Source organism: Prionailurus bengalensis, chromosome A1, assembly GCF_016509475.1.
Source record: "Prionailurus bengalensis isolate Pbe53 chromosome A1, Fcat_Pben_1.1_paternal_pri, whole genome shotgun sequence".
Classification (NCBI taxonomy): Eukaryota; Metazoa; Chordata; class Mammalia; order Carnivora; family Felidae; genus Prionailurus; species Prionailurus bengalensis.
This window is the reverse complement of record NC_057343.1, coordinates 41,316,737-41,333,572: the sequence shown is the minus strand read 5'-3', so window position 1 is coordinate 41,333,572 and position 16,836 is coordinate 41,316,737.

Below are 16,836 nucleotides of genomic sequence, written 5' to 3'. Positions count from 1 at the left end.
GATTGAATAAAATGTTAATCCTTCCTCTCATTTTTTTACTTCTGCTATCTTTAAAGACAAGCAGCAGTATTGTGGTTTAATATTTAATTTTATTTAATATTAAAAACATGCACATTTCCTTCCATAATTTTAATTATTTCTGGTTTAGTCTTTCTAGTAATATACCAGTGAAGCCAAAGAAAAGGCAGCTTGAGACTGCCAAGGTACAATTACTGAAAATGGTTTACTTCCCCTACTTTACATGTGCCTGTCATTAAACTGCAACAGCCATTTGTGGTTTTAGGAGGATATAGGAATTTTCCAGTAAAGTGATTGAAAGTAAAAGGGATAGCATAATATAAACACCTATGGAAAATTAAATTTAAAACCTGTTATTATCAAGTATTGAAAAAAAATTTTTTAGCAAGACATCCAATTTATCTTCTCTTTCAAACTAGGAAGTAATTCTTTTCTTCTATGAAATGTTTTCATGGAAAAAACTGAATGCATATCTGGGAAACGGACTTTGAGCCTGCAGTGTGTTTAAAAAACACCTATGATCAGCGGACTATTAGAGGAAGCCATGAGAGGTGCTGGGCTTAGATCCATGGTATCCAGGTTCACTTACTTGCTTCACAAACTTGAGTATTTCTTACTACCCAAACTTGGGTATTTCTTAATACCCAGTCTATCAGTTTCACCCTTCTGTTCTATACAATTTGATAATAGTGTCTACCCTGCCTTTCTCTCACAGGGCTTGTACAGATAAACATAAAAATTAAATGATGCATATTAAAAGTATTTTATAAACTTTAAATTGTCTATGCAAATACAAGAGAATTAAAATTCCAAAATCATAGTTCACATAGCTAGTATTTCTATAACAGCTTCAAATAAAAAAAAAGGATTAGATTTGCTAATGTGTTAACCTCAAAGGAATATTGATTCCTTTGAGGTTAATGCATTAATAACATAACAAGGTGAGTTCAAGATTTGCCTGAGGGGATTTTTTTCCCCTGCTTCATTCCTTTGTCCTTTATTTCCTTTTGTTTTTACCTGAAATTGAAAAGGTAAACAATCTAAAAAATTGGCTCTGTTTTCTGGCAATACCGGAAACCAAAATGAACGAGACAAAAGAGTAATACTTAATGAGAAAGATAACCACTACATAAGAACTATTAATGTAACTTTCTCCTTGAAGTCTTTGTATTCTTGTTCTGCCTTTGTAAATTCAAGAGTCTTAAACTGTTTCATAATATTTATGTCATTGTTTTATGTACAAATTATAGTTTACAATGATGCCACCTATGTACTCCTCATTTTTGTAGTCAGTTTTTTATTTATTTACTTAAAAAAAATTTTTTATGTTTATTTATTTTTGAGACAGAGAGAGACAGAGCATGAACGTGGGAGGGTCAGAGAGAGAGGGAGACACAGCATCCGAAGCAGGCTCCAGGCTCTGAGCACAGGCTCTGAGCCTCAGCACAGAGCCCAACGCGGGGCTCGAACCCACAGACCGTGAGATCATGACCTGAGCCGAAGTCGGACGCTCAATCAACTGAGCCACCCAGGCGCCCCTCAGTTTACTTTTTAAAATCATTAAATGGCTTATCACCTCAGGATCACCTGGAGAGAAACAGAATTATTTTTGTTTCTGTCCTAGGGTATCCCTAATTTTTTTTAAACATTGTATTAAAATTCCAGGGACACTTTTTGGAACTAATCATGTACCTAGTGAGATCTTCAGTAACTCCCAACTAATTCCCTTGCTCGGATTTGGTTTATAAAATATGAATACATAAACATTTTTCTCCACAAGTTCTCTGGTAAATAACTTTATTTGGTTAATTAGATCCATATGTTCCATGTTATTTCATGTGTACTTTTGAGAAGGGAGGAAAGGAAGATGAATTAGGAAAAGAAAGTGTTAAAAAATAAAGTAACCCTATGACAATGACCTTGAAAGTGAGTAAGGAATGTTTTCCTTGAATTTAATTCCAACTGCAACAGCCCAAATATTAGTAATTCCTAGATTTATTTGACAGGACTCACATTCACCTTGGAGGCTTTAGAGTACTGACCACTTTTATTTTTATTACTTTTACATTTTATTGATGTATATAGTTGCCACAATGTTACATTAGTTTTAGGTGTACAACATCGTGATTCAATATCTTTATATGTTACACTATACTTATCACAAATGTAGCTACCATCTGTCAATATACAGTGCTATTAAAATATCACTGAATGTATTCTCTGTGTTGTACCTTTTATCCTCATGACTTACTAATTCCATAACAGGAAACCTATATTTCCCACTCCCCTTCACCTGTTTTGCTCAAGCCCTACCCACCTCCCCTCTTGACCACTTTTAAGTATCTTTAATGACAATCCTCAAAAATATCCATGAAGGGGATCCTAAAAGTGGACAGAAATGAAAGTACGCATTTTGAATATCTGAATCGTGGGTTTCTAACTCCTGATGGTCATCTCTAATTAGGGTGATGCCAGCTGGCAGAAGAAGAAAGCACAATATGTATTACCATAATTTGGAGTTTGGGGAAAACATAAATACCCAAAAGTTCAATTCTGTCTTAACATATCTGTCTTTAAGTTCACTGTTTACCCTAGCTTTTATTTACATAAACTCATATTCACACAGCCTCATAAAACCATTATGTGCAAGAAATGGAGGGAATTATTAAGTTAAAACTAATCATTTTACAAAGGAAACTCAAAGACCAGAATGTACAGAGGAATGTACAGAGAAATGTACAAAGGAAACTCAAAGACCACTTATTTTTCCAAAGTCACACAGGGAATGTGAGTAGAGTTAGTATATGGTGCTGCTTTCATTTATAAAACTTGGAATACTATGTAATGAGAGAAAGTACAAGGTTGAGACATCATCAGGTATTTCATAGAGGAAAAAAACACACACATTACATTTTCTTCAACATCACAGCCATTTTCCTTTTGTAATCAAGATGTTAGTCCAGAGGACTTCCTAAACCATCAGGACAAATATCATTTCCTTCATTACCCAACTAATGTGTGAAAGAAATATTTTCCCATAGGAATCCAATCTTAAAGACAATACAAACAAGCCTTTTGCTATTCAGCCTTTGTTGGCAATGGAAGTGGATAAAAATGCCCTTTGAAGCCAGTGAAACATTAATCTCTTAGACACTTCTCCCTATGAAACTGAAAGAAAAAAAAAGTCTTACATCCAAATATGTGTTGGCTTTAAGTCTTTGAAGATTTTACCTTATTTTAATTCCTTTTAATGCTGGAAATTTAAGGTCCAGAACCATTTTGTGGATATACAGAACCTTGTTTTGCCATTATATGAATTCAGAGAGGAAAGAGAAGTGAAAAGACAATTGTAGAATACGATAAAATAATGGAATAAAGTTGTCATTGACTATTATGAGAAATCAGATATGGTTGTTTTGTGATTTTCAATGAATCTTCTATCCAAATTATCACTTAGTGTATGGAAGAAATCTTACTTACAGATAACCAGGCAAAAGAAACACGTAGGTTGTAAAATTTATAAAAGTTGAACACATTTTGGTACTTTTCATAAATATTAACTATCACATCTAGCAATCTAGCAGGAGGAAAACTGCCTCGAAATATATAAAACATGCTTTTATATTTTATTTTGAATATTTCATGGAAATTCTTTGCTTTCATTCAGACCTATTAAAGAGATTAATTAAAATCTAAAATACTCTGAACTTTTTCACCTTATGAATTATCCATACATTAAAACAGTTCTATATAATGACTATATTTTAGCTTTTTCTCCCAACTCTCAGTTTCATACATTTATAACCGAAAATATTCTGTTGTTTGAAAGTATTGCATGCTAGTGGTTTGAGGAAACTCCACATAGATGTGTTTATCACTTAGTATGCTGATATAACTCATGAATGATATTAGACGTGAAAAAATTTTCCTTAATATCAATAAATAGCAATATTGTCAATGCAAGAAATCATCTTTTTGACACATTTGTGTTCTTTTTTAATTTTTAAAAATTTTATTTTAGAAAGAGAGTGCACGTGAGAGGGGCAGAGGGAGTAGGAAAGAGAATCTAAAGTAGGCAAGCAGGCTCGACACTCAGCCTAGAGCCCAAAGCAGGGCTCAATCCCACAACCCTGGGATCATGACCTTGCCAAAATCTAGAGTGGGACACTCAACTGATTGAGCCACCCAGGTGCCCCAAGTACACTTGTGTTTCTTTCCATGGGGAATTTATCTGTAGAGAACCTTGCTCTCCACTGAATATTTGTGACCCTCCAAGGTTCATAGGTTGAAACCTAATCCCCAATGTGATAGTATTTGGAAGTAGGAACTTTGGCAGGTGATTAGGTCATGAGGGTGGAATTCATGTGTGGGATTAGGCCCTTTAAAGTGTCTCTTTAAAGGGACCTCAGACATCTCCCTTGGCCCTTCCATCATGTGAGGGCAGAGCAAGAAGTGGGCACTCATCACAAACATACCACACTGGCACACTGAGTTTGAACTTTCAGCCTCCCAATTTATGGAAAACAAACTGTTGTCATTTTGAGACCACTGAGCCTTGGTAGTTCATTATGGCAGCCCAAACAGACTAAGTCAGACATGCAATATTGTTTTCAAAAAGATTAGACAAACTTCCCAATAATGTGGGAGCATTAGTTAATCTGGTTAATTCACTGGTTAGTACAACTTCCTCCATTTCCCAAACGAATACAAAGCTCCACCACTCTTCCTTCTAAATTCCTTTCACCTTTCAGAAATCAGTTCTTTACTGAAAGCTTCTAACACATTCATTACTTAGGTTTTTCTGAATACTGTGAGAGAAAATGCAGGTAATGAATAAAAAGGAGAGTACCTCCTAATGCACTACAAAGGGTTCTATTCCATTTTGTCTATCAGCATGACTTACTTCCACATTTTTCCTTCAGCTCATTGAACTAAATTTACTCATAACAGATTTTGTAAGAAGCCAGCAAATAGTCCCTTGGTTTCCAGGAATGAGAAACACTTCTTTTAGTCCACCGAAATGGAAAATAATTCTTGAATGTGTCATGAAATTACAGATTCACCTATCTTGCATGACAGTAGGAACCTCATTATAACCCTCTCTTAAATTTTAAAGCAAGGATGTTTAAGACACTACAGAATAATTTCTTAGGTATTGCCTCCCATTTGTTTTAGTGTAGATTAAAGAGAGGCAAATGATTGCACAGGAGCAGGAAATTGGAAAACCATACATTTTAGCCTGTGAGAGAAAAAGAGCGAGTGAGGGAGACAGAGAAACACAGGGCAATCTACAAAAATTTAGAATGAAAAGTGCTGCTATTAGGCCTCTTCAGAAAAGGAGTAATGGGAAATAAACTTGGTAAACTTGCCCTTCAAGGAGTAAAGAATGATACCACTCCTCCTAAACTCTGGGAGTGATTGAGCATAAAGGTGGTATGTTACTTACGATGGATTTTTTAGTGAGGCATTATCATTTTGGACTTGATAAGTGATTAAATCTTATCTTTTAAAATGGGGATAGTAAGTTTCCCTTTCTATGCCATTATTTCACAAGACTGTTCAGAGTCACCCTATGCTTGATCCTTGCCGCACCGCATAGTACAATGTTAAGGTAACAGATGGCCACGTAGAATTTACTGAACACTGTCTACCAGATCAATAATCTTAGGTACAATAATAAAAGTAAAGTAACAAAAATGTTCAGTCCTGTTTATACAAAGATGATAGATCTATTGGTCGCTATTAGAGGTACAAGTAATTTAACTTTGTTTTTGGTAGTGGTGCTAGCTTGTTAATTAGCCAGCTGTACACTTTCCCCTATTACTTCCAGTAATTAAAAGCTCACCTTTGCAAGAAAGCATCCTTGATATCAGAGGTGAGTCTCAGGCATGGTTAAATGGACCGCAGCAAATAGGGATGATCAAAGTTTGTTTTTAATCCTGTCACAAAATCTCCCAAGACCTTTTAAACTGGAAGGATCAGGATACATATCCATTGTTTGTCCAATGAATTTACAGGTTTCTGATTTGGGGACTTACACTGGAGAATCCAGCTAGTTTTCTTTGTTCTTCTGTTTTCATTTTCCATAAGGAAACTTTGCAATCTCAACTGTTCATGCAAATCAATGTTTATCGAAGTGCTGGTGTGTTACAAGTGGCAGGGAATATTAATGTGTGCTTGACATTTAAAAAAATGTGTTTATGGTGGATTTGAAAAAAAAAAGCCAAGCAGGTATTTTCAGTGTAATATTCCCACAGTCTTATGAAATACTAACATAAATTGTGTATGCAGAGGGAAAATATACATTTCAGGAAGATATTTGACCGTGCACACATTTTTTCCTCCATGGAATATGTCTGGGAACTAGGATCTAGATTTCTTGTGACTAGACTTGGAAAATTCTCTTGTACTATTCTCTTTATAAAAGTTGTTAAGTAAAAGATATACAACTTTCTTTGCTATCCATTAACTATATAATTCTAGGTAAATGATTTTAAATTTCTAAGGCTCTTTTTTTATATATATAGTTAGGACAAAAGTTGATTCTACCTCATATAGTTGCAAATATAAGATATTTCATATTTGTTGAAATGCTTAGCACAGGACCTGACACATTGTGAGCTACATGTAAGTTAGTGAGTATCTTTATTTTTTATCTTTCAAATAGAAACAAAAAGAATAACACATGGGTGAGTAAATAAATGGATGATAGAAAATATTTAGGTTGAATGTCCATTTTCTATGCTTAGGAACTATGGATCTAGACTGAAGATTGCCATAAGACGGAGTCTTTGCTCGTCACCTTTGTGTGTCTAGAACCAAACTTTTTGGGTGGCTTATAGTAAGGACTCCAAAGTGTTGGCTAAAAGAAAAAAAATAAATAAATGAAATAATTTTTTAATTAAAAATATGATAATTAAATAAATTGGAAGCTCTGCATGACTTTGAGTCTATTTCATTGTAGCAGTCTGAGAAGTTGCATTTTCCTTTGCTTTATCTGAAATTACAATGGTTTACGTGAAATTTACAAATGAAATGAAAGGTACAAGCATACAAAATTATCTAGTTTCCAGGTCTACAAGTCAATATATGGATTTGCCCCTCTGAAATTCTAGTAATGAAGCTTTTATAATTTAAATTGTCTTCTAGGGAGGAAAAAAAAGTATCAGCTAATGTTCTTGATTGTGTTAATGAGTTTTTAACCTTGTGAGAGTAAGTATTCCTTACAAGGTATCAAGCATTTTACCTACATTTCAAGCCAAGGAATAGAAAATTAGGAGAAAGGTTTACTTTACCTGCAGGGATATAGTGGAAATATTTACTCTAAAGAATTAACAGGACATAATTTTTATTAAGCATGTGTATCAGAAATTATAAAGTTCACTTACACGTGGAAAAGCATCCATAGGAAAGACTGGAAAGCTAGATGAAAACTACTACCCGTTGAGACGTTAAAAAGAGGTGAAAATAGAGTATAGTCATTTCTCTGGCACACTATTTTACGTAATAGTGTCTTCATCATTGAGTATGGACAGTATTTCACATTAATCAGTTCAAGGCCCTTAAAGTCTCAGAATATCAAGTAACTTAACCAGTGACCTGCAGTTAATGTCTTTTTAAATAAAATATGCTATTTTTCATAGAATATTTTTAGATTTTTTTTACTTGGTAATATTTTACCACTTTATGTTTTTAATTTTCTATATTTACTACTTTATGTTGTTGATTTCTTATATTGTTTTGGAAGACTGAATACAGAATTTACATTTTTACTAATTTGGCACATTCCACCTGGATGATGACATTATTACTACTAGAAATCATGACTATCTTAACAAATATTCACAAATTTAGTGTTTTCATCTGTGATTTTTCATGTTTAACCCCCTCGATGGCATGGGCATCTTCTCACTGGTCCCCTATTCACTTAATTTGTATTGCAGCATAATATTTTAACACACACCATGATTTTGAGATTACAGTACAATTACATTTACTTTTTACAAAAAAAAAAAAACTTTTCCTTTTCTTTTTTTTTTTAATTTTTTTTTTTCAACATTTATTTATTTTTGGGACAGAGAGAGACAGAGCATGAACGGGGGAGGGGCAGAGAGAGAGGGAGACACAGAATCGGAAACAGGCTCCAGGCTCTGAGCCATCAGCCCAGAGCCTGACGCGGGGCTCGAACTCACGGACCGCGAGATCGTGACCTGGCTGAAGTCGGACGCTTAACCGACTGCGCCACCCAGGCGCCCCAAACTTTTCCTTTTCAATAATTCCTATGGAGGATGAATGTGAGCCACAATTTGCCTTTGTGTCATGCCATATTTGACTTATCTGATTTACACAGCAGAATAAACAGTTCCTCTAACAGAAAAGCCAAAAGGCATGCCATCGGTTGCCCTATAGACATCTGCGTAAGTACACAAACAGCTGATTACAGAGGGTCTCGCTGTTATTACTCAAGCCCCACTGAGTCCAGTAATATGTATTGACCAAGGAGAAATGTGTTTCCTCTCTGTGCGCCAAACTTTCGGCAGATTTTTTATTGCTCCGGTGTCAAAGAGACAAAATAGATTTTGATCGGGCATAGGTAGCTGCCAGAGGTCTCTATTTTGTGAGTGGCATTAATGCTAATTATACCCCAAGTAACCTGTAATAATCATTTAACTGTTTTTCTTCAGCATTTTGACATAGTCACCTTTCCTATTAAGTCTGAGGATCCACTACGCAAATGAACACGTTTGTAGAAAGAAGCAGAACACGCTAACCATGTTTCACTTTAACGTGCAGTAGATACTTCAATGGTTCTGAGTGAAAACTGATGTTTTGCCAAGATTACTTTAATTCTAGAAATTATTGCTAATAGGAAATAAAGAAAAAGGAAAAAACTAGATTCCTGGTAACGATTCCTTTAGAGTAAATGAAATTATATTTATGAGTAATGCCATTGCACGTTCCCAGCTACCCGGTTCTTTGCAAAAATTTTATACAATATATTTTGCAAAAAATGTGATGATCTCTGCCTGTTTGTATTAGTTTCCCGATGAAAACTATATCACTCATGAAATGCTTCTTCTTTCCTTGTATTTACCTGTTTGCTTATCACCAAACCTTTTCAATTTTGTCTTCCTTCCAATGTACACAGTCACCCTTGACATCAGTGTCACTCTCACTTGAAAGCACTCCAGGGGACTCCAATATGCAGGGAGAGTTTTAAAAAAAAAAAAACAACAAAACCTGTTATGAGTTGCCTGGGTGGCTTAATTGGTTAAGCCTCGCACTCTTCATTTCTGCTCAGGTCAAAATCTCAGAGCAAAATTTCTGCTCAGGTTCACCAGTTCAAGCCCCATGTTGGGGTCTGCCCTGACAGTGTGGAGCCTGCTTGGGATTCTCTATCTCTTCCTCTCTCTCTGCCCCTCCCCCACTCTCATTTTCTCTCTCTCTCTCTCTCAAAATAAATAAATAAACTTAAAAAAAATACCTGTTACGGAAGCTATAATGTCTTCTTTAATGTCATTAATCTCACTCTTTCATTTTAATTTTATACCGTACTTTTTTTTTTAATTTTTTTTCAACGTTTTTATTTATTTTTGGGACAGAGAGAGACAGAGCATGAACGGGGGAGGGGCAGAGAGAGAGGGAGACACAGAATCCGAAACAGGCTCCAGGCTCCGAGCCATCAGCCCAGAGCCCGACTTGGGGCTCGAACTCCCGGACCGCGAGATGGTGACCTGGCTGAAGTCGGACGCTCAACCGACTGCGCCACCCAGGCGCCCCAATACCGTACTTTTATTTACATTTAATTTTCCATCTTTATAGATGAGGAAACAGAAGCACAGAGAGTTTAAGTAGCCTATGATCACTGAGATTCTATCCCAGGTAGTCTGGCTCGGGAGAACTTGCTCTTAAATACTGCACTATACTTCCTTTCTACAAAGAGGTCACCTTCATCTTTTTAAAGCATCACTACATAATATAGATACATCACAATGCATTTAAGACTTTCCTAGTTGATGGACCTTTAGACCATCTTCAGTTTTTCACTATTGTAAACAACACTGCAATAAGCATTTATGTACATATGTTTCTCATGCCTGTGTTATTATTTTTGTAAAAAAGTTTTCTGGTAAATACTTGGTTTAAAGAGTAGTCACATTTAAAATTTTTATCAGTACTGAAAGCTTTCCTTTTACGTTCAAAAAATTCCCCAGACATGATGATTAATTTTTTGTTACTAGGCTGCTTCAGGATCTTTCTGAAATCTTAATTACTATCCCAGCATTAACTGATGTGACTAGCTTTGTGTGATTGGCAAAACCGATATGCATGCTATCTAAATCTCTACTAAGATATTGACACATAAATGAAATTTAAAAAATGGGATTAATGATTGATTTTTCTCTGGGGCCTGAGTATAAATACTCTCTCTAGACCAGCTTATTCATTCCTTTAATAAATAATTATTATTAATTGAGCTGAATAACATTTATTACTAGCTTATTGTATGCCAGACATAAAGCTTAAAACATAATCACTGATGGTGAAATTTTATGAAATGCGTATTATTATCCCCATTCTACAGAGCAGGAAAGAAAGACTCTGAAAGGTTTTATAGCCGAAGCCAAATATCTAGTATTTGCAAGCCCTGAGACATGAATTCATGTGTGTCTGGTTTGAAAGCCTTCACTCTTATTGTCCATATCACACCCTCTTTCTTAATTAGGTTTTCATGACAGTAAGAAACAGAAGTTTTCTCAGAAACAGGAGTTAGTGTTAAGAATGTAGGGGCGCCTGGGTGGCGCAGTCGGTTAAGCGTCCGACTTCAGCCAGGTCACGATCTTGCGGTCTGTGAGTTCGAGCCCCGCGTCAGGCTCTGGGCTGATGGCTCAGAGCCTGGAGCCTGCTTCCGATTCTGTGTCTCCCTCTCTCTCTGCCCCTCCCCCGTTCATGCTCTGTCTCTCTCTGTCCCAAAAATAAATAAACGTTGAAAAAAAAAATTTAAAAAAAAAAAAAGAATGTACATAAACGCAAAGGAGTGACTGCAAAGAATATTACATACAGAAGGCAGAGGAAATGGGACTTGGTTTAAGAACTAGGGCCTATTTAGCATCACGTGAAGCTCCAAGTCTGTAAATGCATCTCATGTTTTCAGCAGGTGGGGCTTATTGGCTTTTTTGTGTGTGCGGGTGGGGTGGGGTGGGGTGTGGTGATATTGGTTTTCTATTGTTTTTGTAGGACTGCTCCATTGCTTTACAAACCGTTAGCCTTAGCTTCTTCATAGTTCCTTCTGTTTCATGCATCTGTACTCTATAATCTTCCTGGGTACGCTTTAGCTTATTTTCCTATTACCAACGATATGTTTTGGCAACACCTACTAAGTGTTGCAGATAGAAGAATAAGACATGCTTCATGGGCATAAGCATTTTGCTTATATGTCTAATGGAGTTGATACAGTTCCTCAGATTTCCCATGGGGTTTCTCACCTCTTTTCGTTTATGTATGCTCTTCCTTATCTGAGATAGGCTCAGGTCTTTGTTCTTGTGGAAAAACTCTATTTAGTTTCAATGATGAATATTATGTTGTCTAAAACCTTTCCTTGACATAATCCACAGCCTTCATACCCTCAGAGTCAAGTGCCATTTGATATATATTTCCAATATATTTATATATGTTTATATTATTAATATAATAATATATATTTATTATAAATAAGTAAGTTAATTAATTAAATATAAATATAAATATATTTTACCCATGGTGTTTATGTCTCTGTAACCACACATTGCATAAAGTGAAGTTACTTGTTTTCATTACAAGTATTAATTAATAGTAATTATTATATATTATTATTACTTTTTATCAGGTCTTCCATGTTGGTCTGTGACGTTGTGGATGGCAGGATTTTTATCTCTTCCTCTTCATAGTTCCTAAATCTCATATGGTGACTGGATTTTAATAAATACTCAGCAAATATTAGTAGAACGAATGAATGATCACATTCTATTTATTCTACCATTTTTCCAAGGAAGCTTTTGTAAGGGGCTGCCTGAAACATGTTCATTTACTAGTTTAATAATATTAAGATGTTAAACTAATATTTTGATTTACTTAGGCAAGGAAGATACACTTCTGTATTTATTGGAAGTCTATATATATCATAGTATTAATGTACTTACAAAACGCATATAAATCACATTTAGTTTTCTCTTACTAATTTATCTTTACATTTCAATACAGTTGTATGGCTCTCCAAATTTGCCTATTATTAAAAACAAAAATAATCATAAAATGGCATATCTTTTAAATTTTTTTAATATTTGTTTTGGAGACAGAAAGAGACATAGCATAAACGGGGGAGGATCAGAGAGAGAGAGCCACAGAATCTGAAGCAGGCTCCAGGCTTTGAGCTGTCAGCACAGGGCCTGACACGGGGCTTGAACTCACAGACCGTGAGATCATGACCGGAGCCGAAGTCGGACACTTAACTGACTGACCCACCCAGGTGCCCCTAAAATGGCATATTTTTAAATGTATATTTAACTCCCTTATTCAAGCCACCCTTTTCTCAGATTTCGACTTAAAATTAATTTCTCTTTGTTATATAATTTCCCATTTCCAGACAACATTTTGTTTCCATTAACAACCACTGTGATCAGTTCTTCACACTATGTACACATTTTCGATGGACAAAATTATCACTTGACCTTGAGATTTTCTCCTCTAAACAGAAAATATTTGTATGTACGTGTATGCATGTGTATGTGTGTTTAAAGCATGAATTTGGTGTGAGGACTAGAAGATAAGTAATTGGCAATTATTCATTCCTGAAAATTTGACACAAAAAGCAAAAGTACCTGACTTCAGGAGAAATCTTTTATTTTTCCAGAGGCTATTTCAACTTCACTTAGTAAAATTGCCAATGTAACTTTCCCTTAAACATAGGCCTCCGCAAAAAAGAATATTTCATGTTTAGATAATAAAAATTGGCTATACAATTCAAATCAGAATGTAACAGATGCTCTAGGTATGAGGGAAAATAGCAGTATGTTAATATATTGATGTTTAGATTTTCTTTTTTTATTTTTAAAAATTTTTTTTCAACGTTTATTTATTTTTGGGACAGAGAGAGACAGAGCATGAACAGGGGAGGGGCAGAGAGAGAGGGAGACACAGAATCGGAAACAGGCTCCAGGCTCTGAGCCATCAGCCCAGAGCCTGATGCGGGGCTCGAACTCACGGACTGCGAGATCGTGACCTGGCTGAAGTCGGATGTTTAACCGACTGCGCCACCCAGGCGCCCCGATGTTTAGATTTTCTAATATTTTTAATTCAAGGTATATATTTTTAGATGTGTATTTATTTATTTTGAGAGAGAAAGTGCCATGCTCACATGTGAGCAGGGGAGGGCAGAGAGAGAGAATCCCAAGCACGAAACATGAGATCATGACCTGAGTCAAAATCAAGAGTTGGACACTTAACCGACTGGGCCACCCAGGAGCTCCCAAGATATATTTAATTACAATACATAGCAACACTGAAACAACACTAAAAGTTGCATGTAATATTTTCATAATGGAAAGAATAGTTCTTTTTTGTTATAGTTTGAAGTCTTTAATATAAGCATTTGTAAACATCTGTTGCCCCAAATCGGTTGCTTATCGGAGTCACCTAGGATGTGTTAAGATTGTACAGGTTTCTGGGCCTCACTTAGAGGTTCAAATTCAGTACATCTGAAATAGGAACCTGGAATAAGTAATTTTAAAATTTAAATATTCTAGATTTTCTGACTCAAATGGAAGACGAACTCATGTTTAGGAATATTGTTCTTTTTCCATGTAGGAGTTTATGAAGAAATACTAAATCAGTCACTGTATTTGAAGGTCAGTGGGGATGTTTAATGTGGGGAAGTGTGTATTCAATTATGACTTGGAGTGATATATGTTAATGTGAAAGACTGTAATCAATTCTATTTTTTACTGTATGCACAGAGAGTACATAAATAATTGTATTCTAATAAAACATATATCTATATACATGCATATTATAAAGTGTTTATGTATATAAAATCTACATACATATATGCTCACAGAAGTCAAGATATACATGAATGCATATAATTAAAATATATGTAGCTACCTGGAGATATACCTTTAAAATTATATTGTTGGGTTTTTTTTGTATGTGTTTTTTTAATTTACAAAAGTTAAATTGTGTTACATGTTGTGGTCTCAATATTTTATTCCACGATCAGGTAATGGTACTCTGTATAAACTTACATCAAAGACACCTAATTAATTTTCATTACTAAAAATGATATCAACACAGGATTTGAATAATAAACACATAGGATGAGTTATTTTTGTGTGTCTTTATAGGGTTTATAAATAATTACACATAAGTTCCTAATGACTATCAATGCAGTTCAATTATATTGAATTGAGCCCATGCATATGTTTCAAGATAGTAATGTTGATTTGATATTTTGATTTGATTAGATGTGGTGGATATACCTGTTGTAATGAAAAGAACAAGGCAGCAGTATAATAATATTGATTCATGTTTTGATATATTCAAAATGAACCAACTCTGTATTTACAATTTGGTGTCAGTAACCTATTAGCTACTTTTCAAAAAGGAAACAGATTAATATAAATATCAGTCCCAAATCTATGGTAATGGGAATCTTACAATATAAGCTTAACTCTCAGGGTTGCTCCTCTTTATAGCTGGTAAAAATTAATATAATTAATTGCAGTGCTCCTGATTGTTTTTCTGAGTTCAATCATATTCTCACTTGCCACATAATATGAGAATCAGACATATCGATGATTAAGTGCATTCAATCCTCCCAAAGGAAAAATAACCTATATTCATAGAAACAAGTAAACTTGGAACTAACTTATAAAGGAGAAATAACTTCCCCAACATGCTGACATAATACTTAAAGATAATAACCAAAGGAAAGCATAGATTATTCAAGTGTTAAACTGATGCTCTTCACAAAGAGTTTTTGTCATTCACAACAGCATGATAAAATTGAAGTACATGGGTTAAATGTGACCAAATGAATATGATTTCAGCAATGTATGTCAGTTTGGAATACTTAGAAGATGTGAAGTACCATTCATGTTTCAATGGCTTAAGCTACCAGTGTGCATCTGCAAAGTCATTTAATTAAGGATGTCGTTGTTTTCTCTAGTGCTGAACATGTCATTTATTAATGAAACATACATACATGCACACCTAGAGATACCAATTTAATGCTTAATAGGAGACTTTTACATCTTCTATTTTCAGTATCTTAATACTGATGAAACTTTTTATAAAATCACAGAATTAAATTTATCTTAAAAATATTCACCAAGAATCAGAATAAAACATCATCTGTCTCCCTATTTGGACTGCAGGTGAAACTTTCGTGGAAAATGACAGCAATAGCTTGGAATGGAAATGATGTTAGTACTTGTAAACAAAATATGAGTAAATGTTGAGGTACCTATAAACAGGATGACCTTGAACTTACTTTGATTTTAACTCTGGAATTATAACATCAAGTCTCTAAAAGAAAGTTCCTGAGTGAATTAGTCAATACCACATGCAGGGAAAGTACAGCATTGAAAAAAGATAATTTAGTTCATATATGATTAATTGCATCTTAGCTAATATTTTGAATAAAATATTTAAATGGATATGCAAAGCAAATAATTGAATAAATGTACACATGGATATGTATATAAAATCTTAATAATTTCCTTTAGATATATGTATTTTTTTAGCTACCAGTAAATTTGACCTTTTGTTTAAAAATCAGTTCAGTAAGACATCATGCTAGAGAGTTATCTATTTCCATAATGGTAAGTCCCAGTGAATGATGATACTTTTAATTCACAGGAGCACTCTAATCAATGCTATAATAGAATGTAATTATAATGATCTTTCACATTAACCGTTGTATCTTTGGTCCCTGGGTATCACTTCATAAGTGCTCTTTTCTTTTACCAAGTCTTTCTGACAGAAATATATTGGTAATCTATTACAAAGAAAAAGCTATAGAAACTAAATTGATTAATATCAAATAAGGTCATAAGAAAGACATACAAACCAAGTATCCATGCATTTAGTGTGAATTCTTGTAGGTAGGTAAACAATTTCATATATGACTATCCATTAAGATAACCAAATTACTTTTATTCACTGAATACACTCAGTGAAATTTAAATAGCTAATGCAGACCTAATACACATGAGGCACTTGAGGATAGCAAGTGTCAGTATAATGAAACATTAGAAAAGTCTCTTATACCTAACATCTCACAGCGTAGCTGTAAAGTTAGAGGGAGAGAAGAACGTGAATGAGTGAGAATTAGAGACTTACTGGAAAATGTTAAATAATAACACAAAAAATACACCATTTAAAAAACGTACGTGAGGCACCTGGCTGGCTCAGTCAGTAAAGCATAGGACTCTTAATCTCAAGGTCGTGAGCCCAAGCCCCATATAGATCATGGAGCCTACTTGAAAAAATTAAAAAATGAATAAATGTATGCTGTTTGCAAGTTATTTATTTTTATGTGTTTTAATTTTCCTAAAGTAAAATAGCAATGATAATATTAAGTATCTGGGGGTTGTGTGTTCATATGACGACTAACCAAGACAACATACATAATGTGCTTAGAACAGGATCTCACAATCTTTTCTAGGAGGGTATATAGGGAAGCATATTATTCTTCTCAGGATTTATAAATTTTGCCAAATGAAGTAACTTTAAAATCAAACTTCTCAAAATTAAAATAATTTAGCCCATCAAGGAATGAAG